Raw genomic sequence first — 17,427 nt, forward strand, 5'->3', positions numbered from 1 at the left:
CCAGCGCTCTAACTGGCAAACTGACTGTGTCCGTACTGAGTTGTCTTCGGACCCTTCCTTGCTGGATGGCTCCATCTCGCTCTCAGGGAGAGACAACCTGACTTGCTCTGTTCCTATCGACCACTTCAGAGGTTCGCACGCGGCTGCGACCTGCGAGCGTGCATGCGGTTCGTGCTCGGCACCATTCCAGAGGAATCCACAAAAGAGACTGTATCTACGTTCCAGCGCACACAAGCCAAGCGGGACCGGATACATTGGCACGGTCGGGAGATGGTGCATTTTGTTCCTCCGTAACAGAGCCAGAGACATTGTCCACGATTTACGACGCAGGCGGGAGATATTCCAGCCTTTTCCCAACAAGAACTGCAAGCGATAAGTTATCTTTTTCATACACCTTTTTCTCAAGTATTGTGTTTGTGTTCAAAACCTGTTCTTGTCGTTTCTGATCTCGTATTCCTTGTATGATAATAACCTGTTCAAGTAAATCCTGTTAACCCCTTCTCTGCCTCCGGTCCTTCACTGCATTCAACGAATATTACTTCCAGTAGCCCTTACAATGGCAGGAATCCGCTCAGTACATTTTTTTTATGGAGGGTGGGGAGTTCACTAGGTGTTTGCTGCTTTTTCATGCAAATTTTCAGCTGGGTTTTACAGTACCAGCAAAACCTATGCAATTTCAGAAATCTCATGCACATTGGGTTTTTTTGTCAGCAGTATTTTGTGCTTTGCTTTATTTTTTTGGCACAATGGAGTACGTCACTTCTTTCAGCGTTTTTCACCCACTGACTTGAGTAGGTGGTGAAAAAAGGCTAAAAAAAAGCACCAAAAGCGCAGGTATCAGGTTTTGCTGCATTTTTTTTGTGCCAAAGCCTGATTCTATGGAATAGGACATTTTTCTTAACAATATATTTTATCAGCATGAACAAGAGACAAGTCTAGCATGCCAAAACTCCCGCAAAAAAAGCTGCAAAAAACTCAAGAAAAAACAAGGAAAACATGTCACTGAAAAAACGCCTAGTGTTTACTTACCCATAATGCGGCTGAAAATCAAAACTGGAATATAATGGTGCATTCACACATGTACTAAGCAGGAAAACTGCAGCATTAAATACTTTGCACTGGTTAACTTGCACTTCGGACTTTCTCTTCAGCATGTGGCCGAAATTTCTCATCTCAATTCACAAAGCTGGTGCTATATATAAGGCACCGAGGATTTTCTGCATGCAAATCTGACGCCAAAAATCCATTACATATTCGTCCTGTGGGAAAGTACTCTAAAACACATCGCAAACAATGCATTAACAGCAATGTAAAAAAAAATGCTAAATACACCACTCACACCAAAAAAATAATACAGAAATATTTTTAGCAGAAAATTTGGGGCTGAATGAGAATATTTTATATACAAAAAATGAAAAAAAAATACATGCTGCAGAAAATAATACTGTGTACAGTACATATTGGGTTTACTATTTCCATTTCAACTCCCATCAAATATTTGCTCTCGGCCTTTTTTTACCACTTTAAAAAAAAATGCTGTGTGTAGGCACCCAAAAGACGATTGATTAATCTTGATGTCATTGTCATGTCTGTGATTTTCCGTGGGCTGATCGATGCATGCAGAATCGCATGTTCAATTTTGATCCGAGTGTTAGATCAAAATTGTCAATGCAAGTCTAAGGGTAAGTGAAAAAAATTGTGGAACACTCAAAATGTTAGATAGGAGAAAACTGATGATACTCGGACCAAACGATGAAAATCATTGATGAAACTGGGTCCATTTTTCTCGTACATGAAAAAAAACTGACATGAGAATGAGGCCTAAGGCTAAGTTCCCACGATGAGTTTTTGATGTTGCAGATTTTTCACAGCATTTCAGAATCTGTTAGGTCATGTTCACATTTTTGCTGCATTTTTTTTCTGCAGACAAAACCTGCTAAAAGCGCAGCGTTTACTGCGCTTTTTGCTGCGCATTTTCTGCATTTTTGCTGCGTTTTTATTGCCTCCTGTGCATGCTGATAAAGTTTAGCCCCCCCCCCCCCCGAAAAAATCATGATGCAACCTCCTTAAGGCTTTTGCACCAAAAATGCAGCAAAAATTAATCCCTCCGTTCTTTTGCTGCGATTCTGCACTTACCTATTGTTTCCTATGTTTGAAAAAATGCTGCAAATACGCAGAAAAACACTGAAAGAAGTGACATGCTGCAGTTTTCAAAAACGAAGCAGTTTTCCAAATCAGTCAGGAAAATAAAAGCAATGTGTCTGCCAGGGCCGGCATTAGCGGCAGGCAGATCCCCCAGGAGCCCCTGCTAATAGCGGCACACCACACGGCCGCTATGGGGCCCGTGAGTCAGGGGGCCTGCCTGGTGCCACTGCCGACCCCAAAACCCCCGCCGCCCACCCCGTTCAACTGTATCGGCATCACAGACGCTGATACAGTTGAAAGCAATGATGGAGGAGAGAGTGTCAGATGAGTCGCTTTCTCTCCCACCATTCCCCTCTGCCTCTGACGCTGCAGGTGCGCCATGACGTCACTTTGTCGAGTACCCGCTGTGTGCCAGGCAGTGCGGAGCAGAGCCTGGAGCAGCGCGGGAAACAACAAGGAGAGGTGAGTATTGTTTTTTTTTAAATTTATTAGTGAATGAGTACTGAACTGTGGGGCTGGATTATATTCTAAGAAGGGGAGGGTGGGGGACTACATTATATCCTATGAGAGGGCTGCATTATATTCTATGAGGGAGCTACATTATATTCTATAGGGGGCTGCATTATACTATATGAGGGGGGCTACATTATATTCCATGGGGGATGCATTTTGCTCTGTGAGAAGGCTACATTATATTCAATGAGGGGTCTACATTAAATTCTGTGGGGGGCTGCATTATATTCTATGGGGGATACATTATATTCTAAGGGGGGCTGCGTTATATTCTATGGGGTGGCTGCATTATGCTATATTGGGTGACTCCATTTTACTCTATGAGGGGGCTACATTATATTCTGTGGGGTGGCTGCATTATACTATATGGGGCTGCATTATACTCTAGCGGACTATGGGCAGTGCATTATACTATATGTAATACATGGAACCTGCGTTATACAGTATCAAGGACTATGAGGAATACATTATACTACGTGAAGAAACTTGGGGTGCATTATACTATGGGAAGTGAATTGTACAACAAGGAGGTCTATCGGGCGTGCAATATGCATTAACAGTGGACTGAGGAGTGTATTTCAATATATAGAATCATAGAATCGTAGAGTTGGAAGGGACCTCCTGGGCCATCTGGTCTAACCCCCTGCTCAAAAGCAGGATTCGCTAAATCATCCCAGACAGATGTCTGTCCAGCCTCTGTTTGAAGACTTCTATTGAAGGAGAACTCAGCCTGTTCCAATCATTGATCCCTCTGTCAAAAAGTTTTTTCTAATATCTAATCAGTGTCTCATCCCATTCAGTTTCATCCCATTGCTTCTAGTCTTTCCTTGTGCAAATGAGAATAAAGATGATCCTTCTACAATGTGACAGCCCTTGAGATATTTGTAGACAGCTATTAAGTCTCCTCTCAGTCTTCTCTTCTGCAAGCTAAACATTCCCAAATCCTGTAACCTTTCCTCATAAGACAGGGTTTGCAGACTGGTCACCATTCTGGTCGCTCTTTTCTGAACTTGCTCCAGTTTGTTGATGTCTTTTTTAAAAAATGTGGTGCCCAAAACTGGACACAGTATTCCAGATGAGGTCTGACCAAAGAGGAGTAGAGGGCAATAAAGACTTCACGTGATCTAGACTGTATGCTTCTGTTAATACATCCTAGAATTGCATTTGCCTTTTTTGCTGCTGCATCACACTGTTGACTCATATTCAGTCTGTGATCTATTAGTATACCCAAGTCTTTTTCACATGTGCTGTTGCTTAGCCCTATATCTCCCATTCTGTATATGCTTTTTTCATTTTTATTGCCTAGATATAGTACTTTGCATTTTTCCCTGTTAAAAACCATTCTGTTAGTTGCTGCCCACTGCTCCAGTTTATTTATATCTTTTTGAATCCTCTCTCTCTCTTCTCTAGTATTAGCTATCCCTCCTAGCTTTGTGTCATCAGCAAATTTAATCAGTTTACCCTCAATTCCTTCATCTAAATCGTTGATAAAGATGTTGAACAATACAGGGCCCAGGACAAAGCCCTGTGGTACCCCACTTGAGACATTCTTCCAACTGGATGTGCAGCCATTTACGACCACTCTTTGGGTCCGATCACCAAGCCAGTTATGAATCCACCTAACAGTTGCCTTGTCCATTCCATACTTAGCCATTTTTTCAATAAGGTTTGTGTGAGATACTTTGTCAAATGCTTTGCTGAAGTCAAGATATACTATATCTACAGCATTTCCCTGATCCACCCAATCAGTGATTCTGTCATAGAAGGAAATTAAGTTAGTCTGACATGACTTCTTAGTTACAAACCCATGCTGACTCTGTTTAATCACTTCATTCTTATCCAGGTACTTACATACATGTTGTTTAATAATTTGTTCAAAGATCTTTCCTGGTATGGAAGTCAGACTCACTGGCCTATAGTTGCCTGGGTCCACCTTCTTCCCCTTTTTAAAGATAGGAACAACATTTGCTCTTCTCCAGTCTTCTGGGACTTCTCCGGTTCTCCAAGAATTTTCAAAGATTATGGAGAGGGGTTCAAAAATTTCTTCTGCTATCTCCTTCAGTACTCTGGGGTGTAATTCATCTGGACCTGGAGACTTGAATTCATTTAGGTTAGCTAAGTGTTTCCTCACTATATTTGTTTATAGATATCCTGGATTCTTCTATTCCCTTAATAGGATAGTGAAGAACAGTTGATGTTACATTTCCTTTCTGAGAGAACACAGATGCAAAATAGGAATTTAAAAGTTCGGATTTCTCAACATCCTGTCTTACCATTTCATTATTTTCGTCCTGTAAAAATCCTATAGGATCTTTGACTTTTCTTTTATTTTTGGCATATCCTCAAAATCCTTTATTATTGCTTTTGACATCTCTTGCAAGCCTCAATTCATTGTCAGCTTTAGTAATCTGATTCATGCCCTGCAGGTTCTGCAGACAGCATTATATTCTTCTTTAGATATGCCTCCCTCTTTCCATTTTGTAGACATTTTCTTCCTTTTTAGCATGTGCTTAAGTTCTGTGTTCATCCATCCTGGTTTCCTTAAAGGCTTTCTATTCTTCCCTCTTTTCGGAATTGTTAACAATTGTGCTGTGAGAATTTCATTTTTCAAGATTTCCCATCCTTCCTGGACATTTTTGTCCTTAAGGATATCCAGCCATTGGATTCCTCCAATTCTCTTTCTGAATCCCTTAAGATCTGCCTTTCTGAAATCTAACCTTGACGTCTGAGTCTTCACAGGTCTTCCTCCTCTAGTTATCCAAAATTCTAAAATAGCATGGTCGCTACCTCCTAGGGTCCCAGCCACTTTTACCTCCTCAACCATTTCCTCCCTGTTTATAAGGATTAGATCCAAGATAGCAGTTCCCCATGTTTTCTCCCCTACCTTTTGGAAGATAAAGTTGTCAGCAAGAGAGGATTAGAATTTCCTTGACCTGTAAGTTTTTCCTGAGCGAGATTCCCAACAAATGTCAGGATAGTTGAAATCTCCCATGACAACTATGGAGGACTATGAGGAGTTTATCATACTATATGGAGGACTATGGGGCACATTATATTATATGGAGGACTATGCAGTGTGCATTATACAATATGGAGGACTGTGGTGCACATTATACTATATGGAGGACTATGGGATGTGCATTATGCTATGTGGTGGACTATGGGGTATATTACACTAAACAAGCAAAATGCTGCCTATTCATCGAGTGATTGGATTCTTTATGCCGGAACAAAAATCATTGTTCTCAGCGCACATCGCCCCCGTGAAAACTGCAGATAGGCTGCTGATAACATGATACTGCATGGGGACAGATTGATCTATAGTGATTGTTCTATCTCCATCATTGTTCCTCAGCCGGTGTAAAAAGGCCGGGAAACAAGTGTCAAATGACTTCAATATTGTCGATCACACTCGTTTAGCGGCCTGAACTCAGCGTATGTAACTACAACTGAAATGTTTCTGTGTGATGTGCAATAAGTCAGCATTTGGGACCCCATTTTAACATTTTTCCCAGGGCTCCACTTTGCCTTAAACCGGCTCTGGTGTCTGCATGATATTTCTGAAATCTCATAGACTTTGCTGGTACTGTAAAACGCAGCTTAAAATCTTACTGATACAGTCATGTGCAGAATACATGCATTCATTACCTCCAGATTTTCAGGATCTAATTCAAGTCTATGGGAAAAATCTGCGCATAAAACTCTGCGAACCCACAAGAGAAACCCACAATTTCTATAAACCCCATCCACTCTGCTGGGAACTGTAAGATGCTGAGTTTTCTGAGCAGCTAAAATACACAGCGTGAAAAACTCATTGCGGAAATGTAACCTAAGGCTTTGTTCAGACATCGGTAAGCAAAAAAACTGTATGAGTGTCACCTGTGTCTTTCATCCGCGTTTAACCAGTATTTCCTCCGTAGTCAGTCTTGATGGTTGGGTATTCAAGATTCCTGTTGGCTTGTGTTCTCTGTGATATGGGAACCTAAAATGGTTGCCCTAAAAAATGCCTACCCCCTTTTATTGTATTCCCCTTAACCCCTCCCATAACCCCCCATACTACCCCTCAGCCCTATCAGATATCCACATTCAAATTCCTTAACCCTTACTAGCCTGTCCCTCTTAACAAGTATCCTACCCTATAGTCCCTCTCAACCCCGTCATGCTGTCCTACCTTTTATGGCCTGTGGCCCCCCGGTACGGCCTCACTTGATGGTTGGGTATTCGAGATTCCTGTTGGGTTTACCCCCCTTTTTCCCAAAACTACCCTCAGCCCGTACTTCCCCCCCATCTAAATACCATAGTCCGCCACAAAATGACAACACCGTATTTGGATAAATTGGCCACAGCAGCCATTTATTAAAATATTTAACATAACAATTTCTTTAATCATTATTCAAAAAGGGGGGCGGTGCTCAAGGCACCAAATTGTAACCACCTCAGGTTAAAGTCCCATAATAATAAACTTGGCCTCCAGGTCAAGTCCTGCCTCTAGCCGCTAGGCACCAGCTCAAAATCACTAAGAGACTCGCCCGGCCACTATCAGTCATGAATTCCCAGTGATCCAATATTTCCACGTAATCCACCCAAGGGGGAGTCCAGTACTTTAGAGATCCCCCCCTCCAAGCCGCCAATTACCATCACCACCAACCTCGAGGACCACCTCCCCCATGCCACCCACACAAATGTTCTGAACCCTCAAACATTTGTGTCCCGCCACACCGTCAAGCCTTTTTCGATGCCTTCTTGTACCGCCAAACACCACAAGTCCAAACCGATCACGTTCAGATGAACACCATCCTTTCTCCAAAAATTTCCTTCTCCGGATTCTAAATCGATGTGACGCACCACAATTGCCCCATTCCTCACCATAAAACTGGCCACTGCCCTATTTAATTTGATCCTGGTTTTATTAACACCGCGTGTTGACTTTGCCCCAAACCACACTTTCCTAGGAACAATGTCCGGCCAAATTACAAGCAGTTTGGGAAACATGGCCCAAAGCCTCAACATATCAAATTTAATGTCATTAATTAAATCCCTGCACGGTTGTTTTCCCAGATCGTTCCCTCCAAAATGTATCACTAATAAGTCAGGCGTCCGGTCAAGACGGGCAAATTTGTGAAATTCCGGTAACAATTGACGCCACACCATTCCCCCTTTACCAATCCACCTCAGGATTGCCAAAGTCCTCGGCACGCCCAGCTGCCTCCCTTCAGGAAGAACATCTGCCCTCAACGCAGCCCAAAAGACAAAGGAGTGACTCATAATCCACGTAAGCAGCTGTCCCGACTCTGAAACAAAAATTGAAATATCACAACCAAACAAGCTTAATCCATGTAAACAAGCTCACAAATCATATCATAGATGGGCGAATATATGAGCAAAATCTGACTGACTTCCAACACCCAATCCTCTTAACCATGTCATCCTCTAGCCCTCTCCTAGCAGCTTCAGTAGCTGCCCCGATCCGAAACGAATGTCCACTATAATCCTTCGCTGGAATACCCCCTCGTTCCAGACAGTGCCTAAATATCGCTATAAATTGGAAACACCGAGCCATCCTCGTGCACTAACAACGGTTCTATTCCTAACTGCCTTCCCCGTAAAAATTGCAACATACAGCGCAAGAGGAACAGGGGGGAACTATGCACTTCAAAAAGCACCACCTTACAACCCTTTCCTTCCACATCTGTTTTAGAAGATCTCAGAAATATCTCCAGCCTATCGCCATATACGTCGACGTCCTGTCTAAGCAAACCCCCTGCACAGGATCTGGAAGAACTGACCAGCTCACCCAACCGAAAAGCCCCAAAAAAGGTTAGTGAAAAAGCCACTTTAAACAGGACTACCTCGCTCTGAGAATAGCAAACATCTACCAATTGCTAGCCCAGTACCAATAGCACCTCGTAAGACACAGGACGTCTCCCATCAGACACCTTCCACCCTTTACGCCAACCTTTTAACCAGGGCTGTGGAGTCGGAGTCGGAGTCGTGGAGTCGGAGTCGGAGTTAGTTTTGGTTGGAGTCGGAAGAAATGTACCGACTCCAGCTTTAAAAAAAATGTATTAATATTTCATAATTGAACTTTCATATGAATTTTATAAATGTTACTCAAATATATATGTTCTATCAAACTATGAACAACAGTGATAAGCAGTTCTGCTGGAGATAGAGACATTTCTTACTTCTTGTGTGTCACTGTTCTCCACTGCCCTTATCTAATCTTATACTTGGTTAACCTCATGCTGCCCCAACCCCCCTACTTACAATGTATGAAACTGAAAGTGAAAATGTGTTGCAAATTCTTAGTAGTAAAGCTCCTCCTCTAGACTAGATCATACTAGGTGTGCGCCTTCCAAGCATCTCACAGCTGCCTGCTACTCAGAAGAGGAAGACTGTAAGAAGTATTATCCTTTCAACAAACTTTGCATCAGTTAACTGTGAGTACATGAGGAATAATAACAGTATTACTGACCACTATATCAGTTGTACGACCTGGCAATAATTTTGTACAATTGTTTTTAGGAAAAACAATTGTTATTTGGATTGTGAATGCAGAATTAAAAACCTGAGAATGTCAAAGAAGCATCACATTAAATCAGCTGTATTTGAACATTTCACCATCACTCAAGATAGAAAACATTATGTCTGTCAGGGTATGACAAATGATCCAGATGAAAACAAATGCTGTGAAGCCAAGATGAGTGCATATTCAGGCAAGGATAAAAATGCTCCTACCAGAGCTTCTAATCTAAAGAGACATTTACAGCGCTTTCATCCAGAAGTACTGAAAGCAGTGGATGAGAAAGACTGCATTCAAACCAATGAACCAGTGCCCAGCTCTTCCAGCCAAACAAAGGAGCAGAGAACTTTGCAGCCATCAGTTGCAAGATATTTTGTCAGTGACAAACTTACTGTGACAATGACAGTAGATACATTTAAAAAACAGATCATAGAGCTTGTTGTAAAGGATAGTGTGCCTATTTCATTATTTTCACGAACAGCTTTTATGTGTCTGAATGGGGAAATGACCCGCAAGCTTGGTGTTTCTCTGGAGAGAGAGAGTATTAGAAAATTAGTAATCGAAGAAGCTTTTAAACAAAATGAAGAACTTAAAAAAACTCTCAAGGGACGCTTTCTGTTTCTTAAAATGGATGCCTGCACACGTCACAGAGTGAACTATTTTGCCATCAATGTCCGATTTGTTTGTGACAAAAATGAAATAGTTACCAAGACATTGGCAGTAAAAGACACCAAAGCTCATCACACCAGTGAGTTTCTCCAGGTCTTGGTGGAAAAGGTTCTGCAAGACTATGAACTTAAAAAAGAGCAAGTTCTTTCTGTCGTAACTGACAATGCTTCAAATATGATAAGTACTATTAAGCTAATGAATGAGAGTAATGATGGTGACCAGCAGCTAGAAGAACATTCTGGGTCCACAGACACAGAAATGTTTGAAATAGAGGAACACAGTATTGTAACTGAGGAGCAAACTGAAGTTGCTTCAGATGAACAGCAACATGATAGTTTAGATGATCTTGTTGAAACTGTGTCAATATGTTCTTTCATTCATCACATGCGCTGTGTTGTGCATACGCTACAGCTTGCTATAAGAGACAGTCTGCAAGAAGGACATGCTGCTGCACTGATTGGCAAGGTGAGAAAATTGGCTACTGTTGCCAGAACCCCTAAAGTTGACTCAATTTTGAAGAGAAGTGCTGGAAAAGGGGCAATTATTGATCAAGCCACATGATGGGGCAGTACTTACTTAATGATTCAGCGCTTGGTTGAACTGAAAACCTTTCTTGTAGACATGGCTAACCCTCAACTGACGCTAAATGAAAGTCAGTGGAATCAGGTGACTGAGCTGGAAAAATTGCTAGAGCACCCATTTACAGTGACTAAAAAATTACAAGCAGAGGACTTAACTCCAGGTATTTTCTTAAAGGAGTGGAAGAACCTGATGTTTCGCCTGTCCCAAAGAGGAGGGTTAATTGCAAGTGGCATTGCTACATCAATGAAACGGAGAGAGGAGCAAAATAACATTCTTTTGGCAGCTGTTTATGTAGACCCAATGCATCAGATTCTTCTAGATGATCAACAGCTAAGTAAAGGAAAAGAAGCTCTGTTTGAAATAGCAGTAAGGATGAAAGGGTTGCAGAACAGTCAGGAGGTACAAGAAGAATTTGGTCGTCCTGCCACATCTTCACCCTCATCATCAACTGATGAAGAATTTAATTTCGAAAAATATTTGGATCACAAGGACCGTGCAAAGCGTTCCCGCATAGAAGAGTCATCCCCATCAAGGAACACAGCCAGTATATTTCAGCAGAATTTTTCATGTGCACTAAAAGAAATTGAGAAATTTGACCGTTCATCAAAAATAACAGTGCAACAAGCGATTCCTCTGTATCCTGACATTGTCAGAGATGTTGCCCGAGTGGTTACTGCTTTGCCACCAACACAAGTTAGTGTAGAGAGGTTGTTCTTTGCTCTCAAAATAATTAGATCAGATTTGAGGGCATCCATGAAGGAGGATCTGACAGAGACAATACTTTTTCTGAGGACAAATTTATAGATTTCTTCTTATTAACTGCATAAAAGTGTTTATTGCATATTTACTTACAGTTTAGAAAAGTTTATAAAAGTTATTTGCTATATTCTAATTGTATTCTAATAAATGTAGTTTTTGCTCTAAGTGGTCTGATTACTTATATGATGGTGAGAAACTGAATAAGCACGATGTTTAATATTTTACAACAGTAAATTTGTTGTTATGAATTGGCCATTTATGAAGGAGTCAGAGCCGGAGTCGGAGCCTGATAAAATCCAGGAGTCGGAGTCGGAGTCGCAACTGTGGCTTACCGACTCCACAGCCCTGCTTTTAACCTTTTACCACCTGAAGTACCAAAAAGGACTTCGTCAAGTCCCGTAATCCACGGAACTTAAAGCCAAAGGCCAACCCTGACATGAAATTATTTAATTTTGGCACAGACCAACCCGATGATTCCCAATTGTGTCCTAATAACAACAGCAATTTGCTCTCATCTTCTAAGTCCACCCCTAGTCGAGACTTCCACTCCTCCCATATACCCCAAGACCTCGAATAGTGAGCCCACGTTCCAGCTGCCAAAGATCTGGATAACAAATCTCTTACTGCCCCAACAGAAGGTTCCATAATTCCTCTGGACACGCCAGCCCTGTGGATTCCGCCAGAGGCGCCAACTCCCAAACTCGGTCCCACTGCGAACAAGAAAGAGCTTCAAGAATGGGGTAAATCTCTTTAGGCCTAACCTCTGCCATTTCCCATAAATTGAAACTCAGGCCCACCCATACTATATGCTGAAGAACTCTCAACAAAACTTGATCAGGTGACGACAGCGAATTTATGGCTCTCATCGCCCCTAATGACTCACAACCAAAGCAAATCTTCCTATTCTCAACACTCCGTCCCCACAACGATAGCGCCACAGTGATTGGGAAAACGTCACACAGAACCTGATTGGCCGACCAACCATTTTCAACCTAACTCGCTGGCCATTGCTCCACCAACAACATGCCTTGAAAAACAAACTGAAACCCCTCTCTCCCGCTGTACCAACAAAAATGCCCAAAGATTCCGCAGACACCACTGATGCAATCCAGATCAACTTCCCATTGTACGACTCCAGGAAAAGTGACCAAACTTTTAAATCGTCCTTCAACTACTTCTTCAGCCTGATAAAGTGTGAAGGAACCGTAACACCCATTGCAGCTAGAGACAACCTCCTGCAAAACGGTCTACCCATCGGCATAATCCGACAAGCAAAGTTTAATTTGCCTAATAGAGATTGAACATCTCTCAAAGATACTTTCTTCAGACCGCAAACCTGACTCACTACAGCTCTCTTGTCCAGCAATTTATCCTCCGGAATTCTGCATTCCATTGCGACCGTGTCAGTTTCAATACCAAGAAAACTCAGTGATGTAACAGGGCCTACCGTTTCTCAGACGCCAAAGGTACCCCGAATTTTTGGCCACACCCTCTATTGTATGGAGTAAAACAGAACAATCAGGAGACCACGCAGAACCAACGAACAGAAAATTATCTAAGTAGTGAATACACAAATTAAGTCCAGGCACATCCTTGACCGTCCACTCCAGAAACGTGCTGAACGTTTCAAAATAAGCACATGACAACGAACACCCCATCAGCAAACAACGATCAACATAAAAACCCCCATTACAAAAACACCCCAACAAATGAATGCTGTCTGGATTAACCGGTAACAGGCGGAACGCCGCCTCAATGTCTGTCTTTGCTAACAGCGCCCCCTGACCACACTCCCTAACCAAAACCATAGCCGCATCAAAAGACGTGCACAAGACCGAACACAACTGGGGATCAATCCCATCTTTAACTGACAAACCTTTTGGAAATGAGAGGTGATGTATCAGCCTGAATTTATTTGGCTCTTTTTTCGGTACTACACCCAAAGGTGAAACCCTGAGATTATCCATAGGGGCCGATAAAAATGGTCCAGCTATTCTGCCTAAAGCCACCTATTTATTCAATTTTTCGTTGACCACATCTGGAAACTGTTTAGCTGATTTCAAATTTTTGTTTGACAATCTAACCTCGACATCTACAAAAGAAATCCTGAAACCATCCTTAAAACCGTCCCGTAAAAGATGAGCTGCTTCCCTATCCGGGTACCTATTTAGAAATCGCTCCATCTCTGCTAGCCGAATTGGCGTCACCCCTTTTTTCAGTTCCGTCTGCACCTTTCTGTTTCCCTGCTCTATAACATTTTGAGGACCCTTGATTGCCACTACAGGAGGCATATTCATGTTTGAATTTGCATTTTGCCCCAAATTTACATTGAATGAAAAACACAGTCCCTTTTGTAATGCCACCAAGTGCCTTGACTGTCCCGAGTACCCGATGCCCCCGGAAAAAAGCTGGGATCCCTGCCCTGATCTGCCCGGAGCCGTTACTCTCATCCACAAAGCAATATCTTTATGATCCCAGCAAATGCTAGGTCTAACAGCTTTCCGTTGACGAAATTGCTCATCATACCTAAGCCATCCCTGACCCCCATAAACTCTATATGCTTCACCAATTGCATCCATGTAGCAAAAAAGGGATCAACAATGCTCTGGTGACTTCCTGCCAATAACACTTGCTAATATAGCAAATGCTTGCAACCGATTAGAGAACGTGTGGGGGAGCAATTGATACCGTCACCTATCCTCATCTTCCGTTCTAGACTCACCTCTCCGTACCCTATCCAAATTAAAGCGATCCAGCGGGAGCAGTGAAAAAATTTCAACATACTCCCCTTTCCATATCCTATCTCTCACATCCTGCTTTAAATGTGCACACAGAGGCCCCTCAAAACAGACGTACACTTCGCCTTTTGCGGCATCATTCAACTTTGCAGCCTCATCCCTGTCTTTTTCTCCCATGTCCTCCAAAGACCCTTGTCCAACTGCCTCACCCGTCAACACCGAGTCCCCCAAATTCGTTGTGCTCCCAGCCGCTGCGCTCGGTACCACACCTGCTGGACCCGCTGCCAAAAATCTCCTATCCCTAGCATTCCCTAACCATGCTGACAATGGCGACATATCGCCTTGACTATTCCCAGCTTCCCACAACCGAACAAACTCCTTCAAACTCTGCAACACGCCTCCCATGCCGACAACTCCCCTCTCACATTAACATTAGGAGCTAGTGACGTTTGAAAGTAAGGTATAGTGGTTCTCTCACCTGGCTGCCCGGGTGCTGTGTTCCCCGCAGCAGTCGATCCTGATGTTGTCGGTCTGTGCCTGGGTCACTGATGCTTTGCCGGCTTGAATCTCTTGCTTCTCCAAACAGTTGGCCGGAATTGACCGCTGCGTTGCTTTCATGTGCGCTACTCCTTGATGCTGAGTTTTGCCCTTCTGGCCTTGCAGAAGGTGCTGGCCAGCGACCCGAATCCAATGGTTCACTCTCCCCCCGCCCCTCCGTGCCCTCCCTATCCCCGAGGAAGCGGGTGTACCGCGAAACGTGCGTTGATGACTCTCTGGACTGTGGCTTGCCAGTGGATGACATGATGGGTATGTTATAACTTTATCTCATTACTAGTGTATCGGGCAAATGTGCAATTATGTGATTAAGCCGCTTACCTTCTATCACTCCTATTATGTAGGAGTATTAATATCTCCACATGAATTTACTATTTGGAGTCTTAGAGAGTGCTATTACTATGTCATAGTTTTGCTATCTTTATAATTGAATGATATTTAGGCAATTTGTCCTCATGTGCCATTGGCCCCACTGTTCAGGGTTCTTTTTTGTACCCGGATACTGATTACATTGTTTCTCTTCATCGGATTTTACTAGTGCCTTTACATGTCCTGCTCCCTTTAGTGTCTTTTTGTATTTAATAAGGTTGTTATTTTTTCTGTAGCTTTGGACTCTGTTTCTATTTTCTTTTTCAAGTCTCTTGTGAGTCGTTCCTACTCCATTTACTATTGGGGCATCATTGTGCACTTGCACATTATGAATTAAAATGTTTCTTGGGAGTTTCTCTCTGAGGCTGGGGTCACACTAACCTGCGTAAAATACGGTCAGTATTTTACATGCGTAATACGGATGACAGACCCCTAAACAGTGCTCCGTATGTCATCCGTAATCAAGGTGTGGTCGCGTATTTTGCGCATGTCAGCATCCGTATGTAATCCGTATGGCATCCGTATGGTGAGATTTTCTCGCAGGCTTGCAAAATGGACATATAATGGAGCCCTATGACAGTTTTAATAAAGAAATGAAAGAATAGATATACACACATAGAATGCATATATATATATATATATATATATGTATTCTATGTGTGTATATCTATTCTTTCATTTCTTTATTAAAACAGTCAGTGTGAGTTTACTGTATAGCGCACTGAATTGCCGGCTTTGCTAAAAGACACCTGGTGCGTATTTCTCGCAGGTCACATGTGTGCTCCGTGTGTAATCCGTATTTTTTGCGCACCCATAGACTTGCATTGGCGTACTACGGGAGTAGTACGCTGACAATCGCAGCATGCTGCGAGTGGCACGGAGCGTAGAATACGGAGGAGAAATATACGGCTGGTGCGAGGGACCCCATAGAGAATCATTTGTCCGTGTCTAATGCGTGCTTTTTGCGCCTCTCACGCACCCGTATTCCTCGCCAGTGTGACTCCGGCCTTATGAAAAAAAACCTGAAGTTTCTCGTTCCCATTTCAATGTTAATCACGGACGAGGCACTAATGCTGTCTGTGTGTAGCCCCTGGCCATTCTGACGGACCCATTGACCTACATGGGTAACTTTAATCAGCGGTTCAGATCAAAGATGGAAATTGCCGTGATTTTTCTTTTTACGGATGCAGTCCGTACAACGACATGGACATGTGAACAGCTCCATAGATTATAACGAAAAAACACAATGCGAAAACGGAAGTCTAGATGAGGCGTTAGGGTGTGTAAATACCAAGCTGTTTTGGTGCCATTATTAGAACAGAAACTCTCCCAAATCCTCCACACAATCTCAAAGCTTGTAGTTTCCGCTTCAAAAACTCAGCAAAAAGACTGAGGCTATGTGTACACGCTGCGGATTCATCTGCAGATTTTTCCGTGCGGATCCGCAGGTAAAACCCGCAGGTAAATTGACCTCCGGATTGGCCAGCAGTTTTCCTCTGCGGTTTGACACCTGGACAATGGAATAGGTGGCAAACCGCAGCGGAATCCGCAGAAAGAATTGACATGTCATTTATTTCTGCGGATTCCAAACCGCAGCTTTTCCGCAGTGAAAAAAACCGCAGCATGTGCACAGCAGATTGTAAATCCCATAGACTTACATTGTACTGTACACTGTCTGCAGAACTGCTGCGGATCCGCAGCGTGTGCACATAGCCTAAGGGTATGTGAACACGTTGCAGATTCGTGTGCGGAATTTTCTGCGCAGAATCTGCTATTTTTGGCAGAATCCGCAAGTCAAAATCCACGTGGATTTCCTGTGGATTTCCTTCGGATGTCCTGTGGATTTGGCATGTGTTTTTACACCTGTGGATTCCTATAATCGAATGGGTGTAAAACGCTGTGGAATCCGCACAAAGAATTGACATGCTGCAGAAAATAAACCGCTGCGTTTCCGCACGGATTTTTCCACAGAATGTGCACAGCTGTTTTTATTTCCCATAGATTTACATTGTACTGTAAATCACTAGGAAATCTGCAGCCGATCAGCAGCAAATCCGCAAATTGTGCACATACCCTTAGGCTATGTTTACATGTTGCGTTTTTTTCAGTGTTTTTTTTTTTTACCCAAATTTTCTGCTGCGTTTTACAGTACAAGCAAAATCTATGAGATTTCAGAAATCTCATGCACACAGGTTTTTTTTTTGTCCTCTGTATTTTGTGCAATACCGTGGTTTTTGCCTAGTGCAGCATGTCACGTATTTTTTTTCTGCGTTTTTAACCCATTGGTGGCGCAAAAAAATGCTGAAAAAACTCTGCAAAAATGAAGGTATCAGGTTTTGCTGATTTTTTTCGGTGCCAAAACCTGATGAAGTAGAATCAGATTTTTGTTTTAAGCGCTAAACTTTATCGGCATGCACAAGAGACAAATGTACCTAGACAAAAACACCGCAAAAAACGCACGAAAAATGAGGCAAAAACGCAACAAAAACTAAGAAAAGTCTACTTTTTTTTTAGCTTCTTACTGCCAAGAGAGCAGGTTTTGCCTTAGGAAAAAAAAAAACAAAGCAAAAACGC

Source organism: Dendrobates tinctorius, unplaced genomic scaffold (assembly GCF_039654945.1).
Source record: "Dendrobates tinctorius isolate UK_male_01 unplaced genomic scaffold, ASM3965494v1 ptg000021l, whole genome shotgun sequence".
In the NCBI taxonomy this organism is placed as follows: Eukaryota; Metazoa; Chordata; class Amphibia; order Anura; family Dendrobatidae; genus Dendrobates; species Dendrobates tinctorius.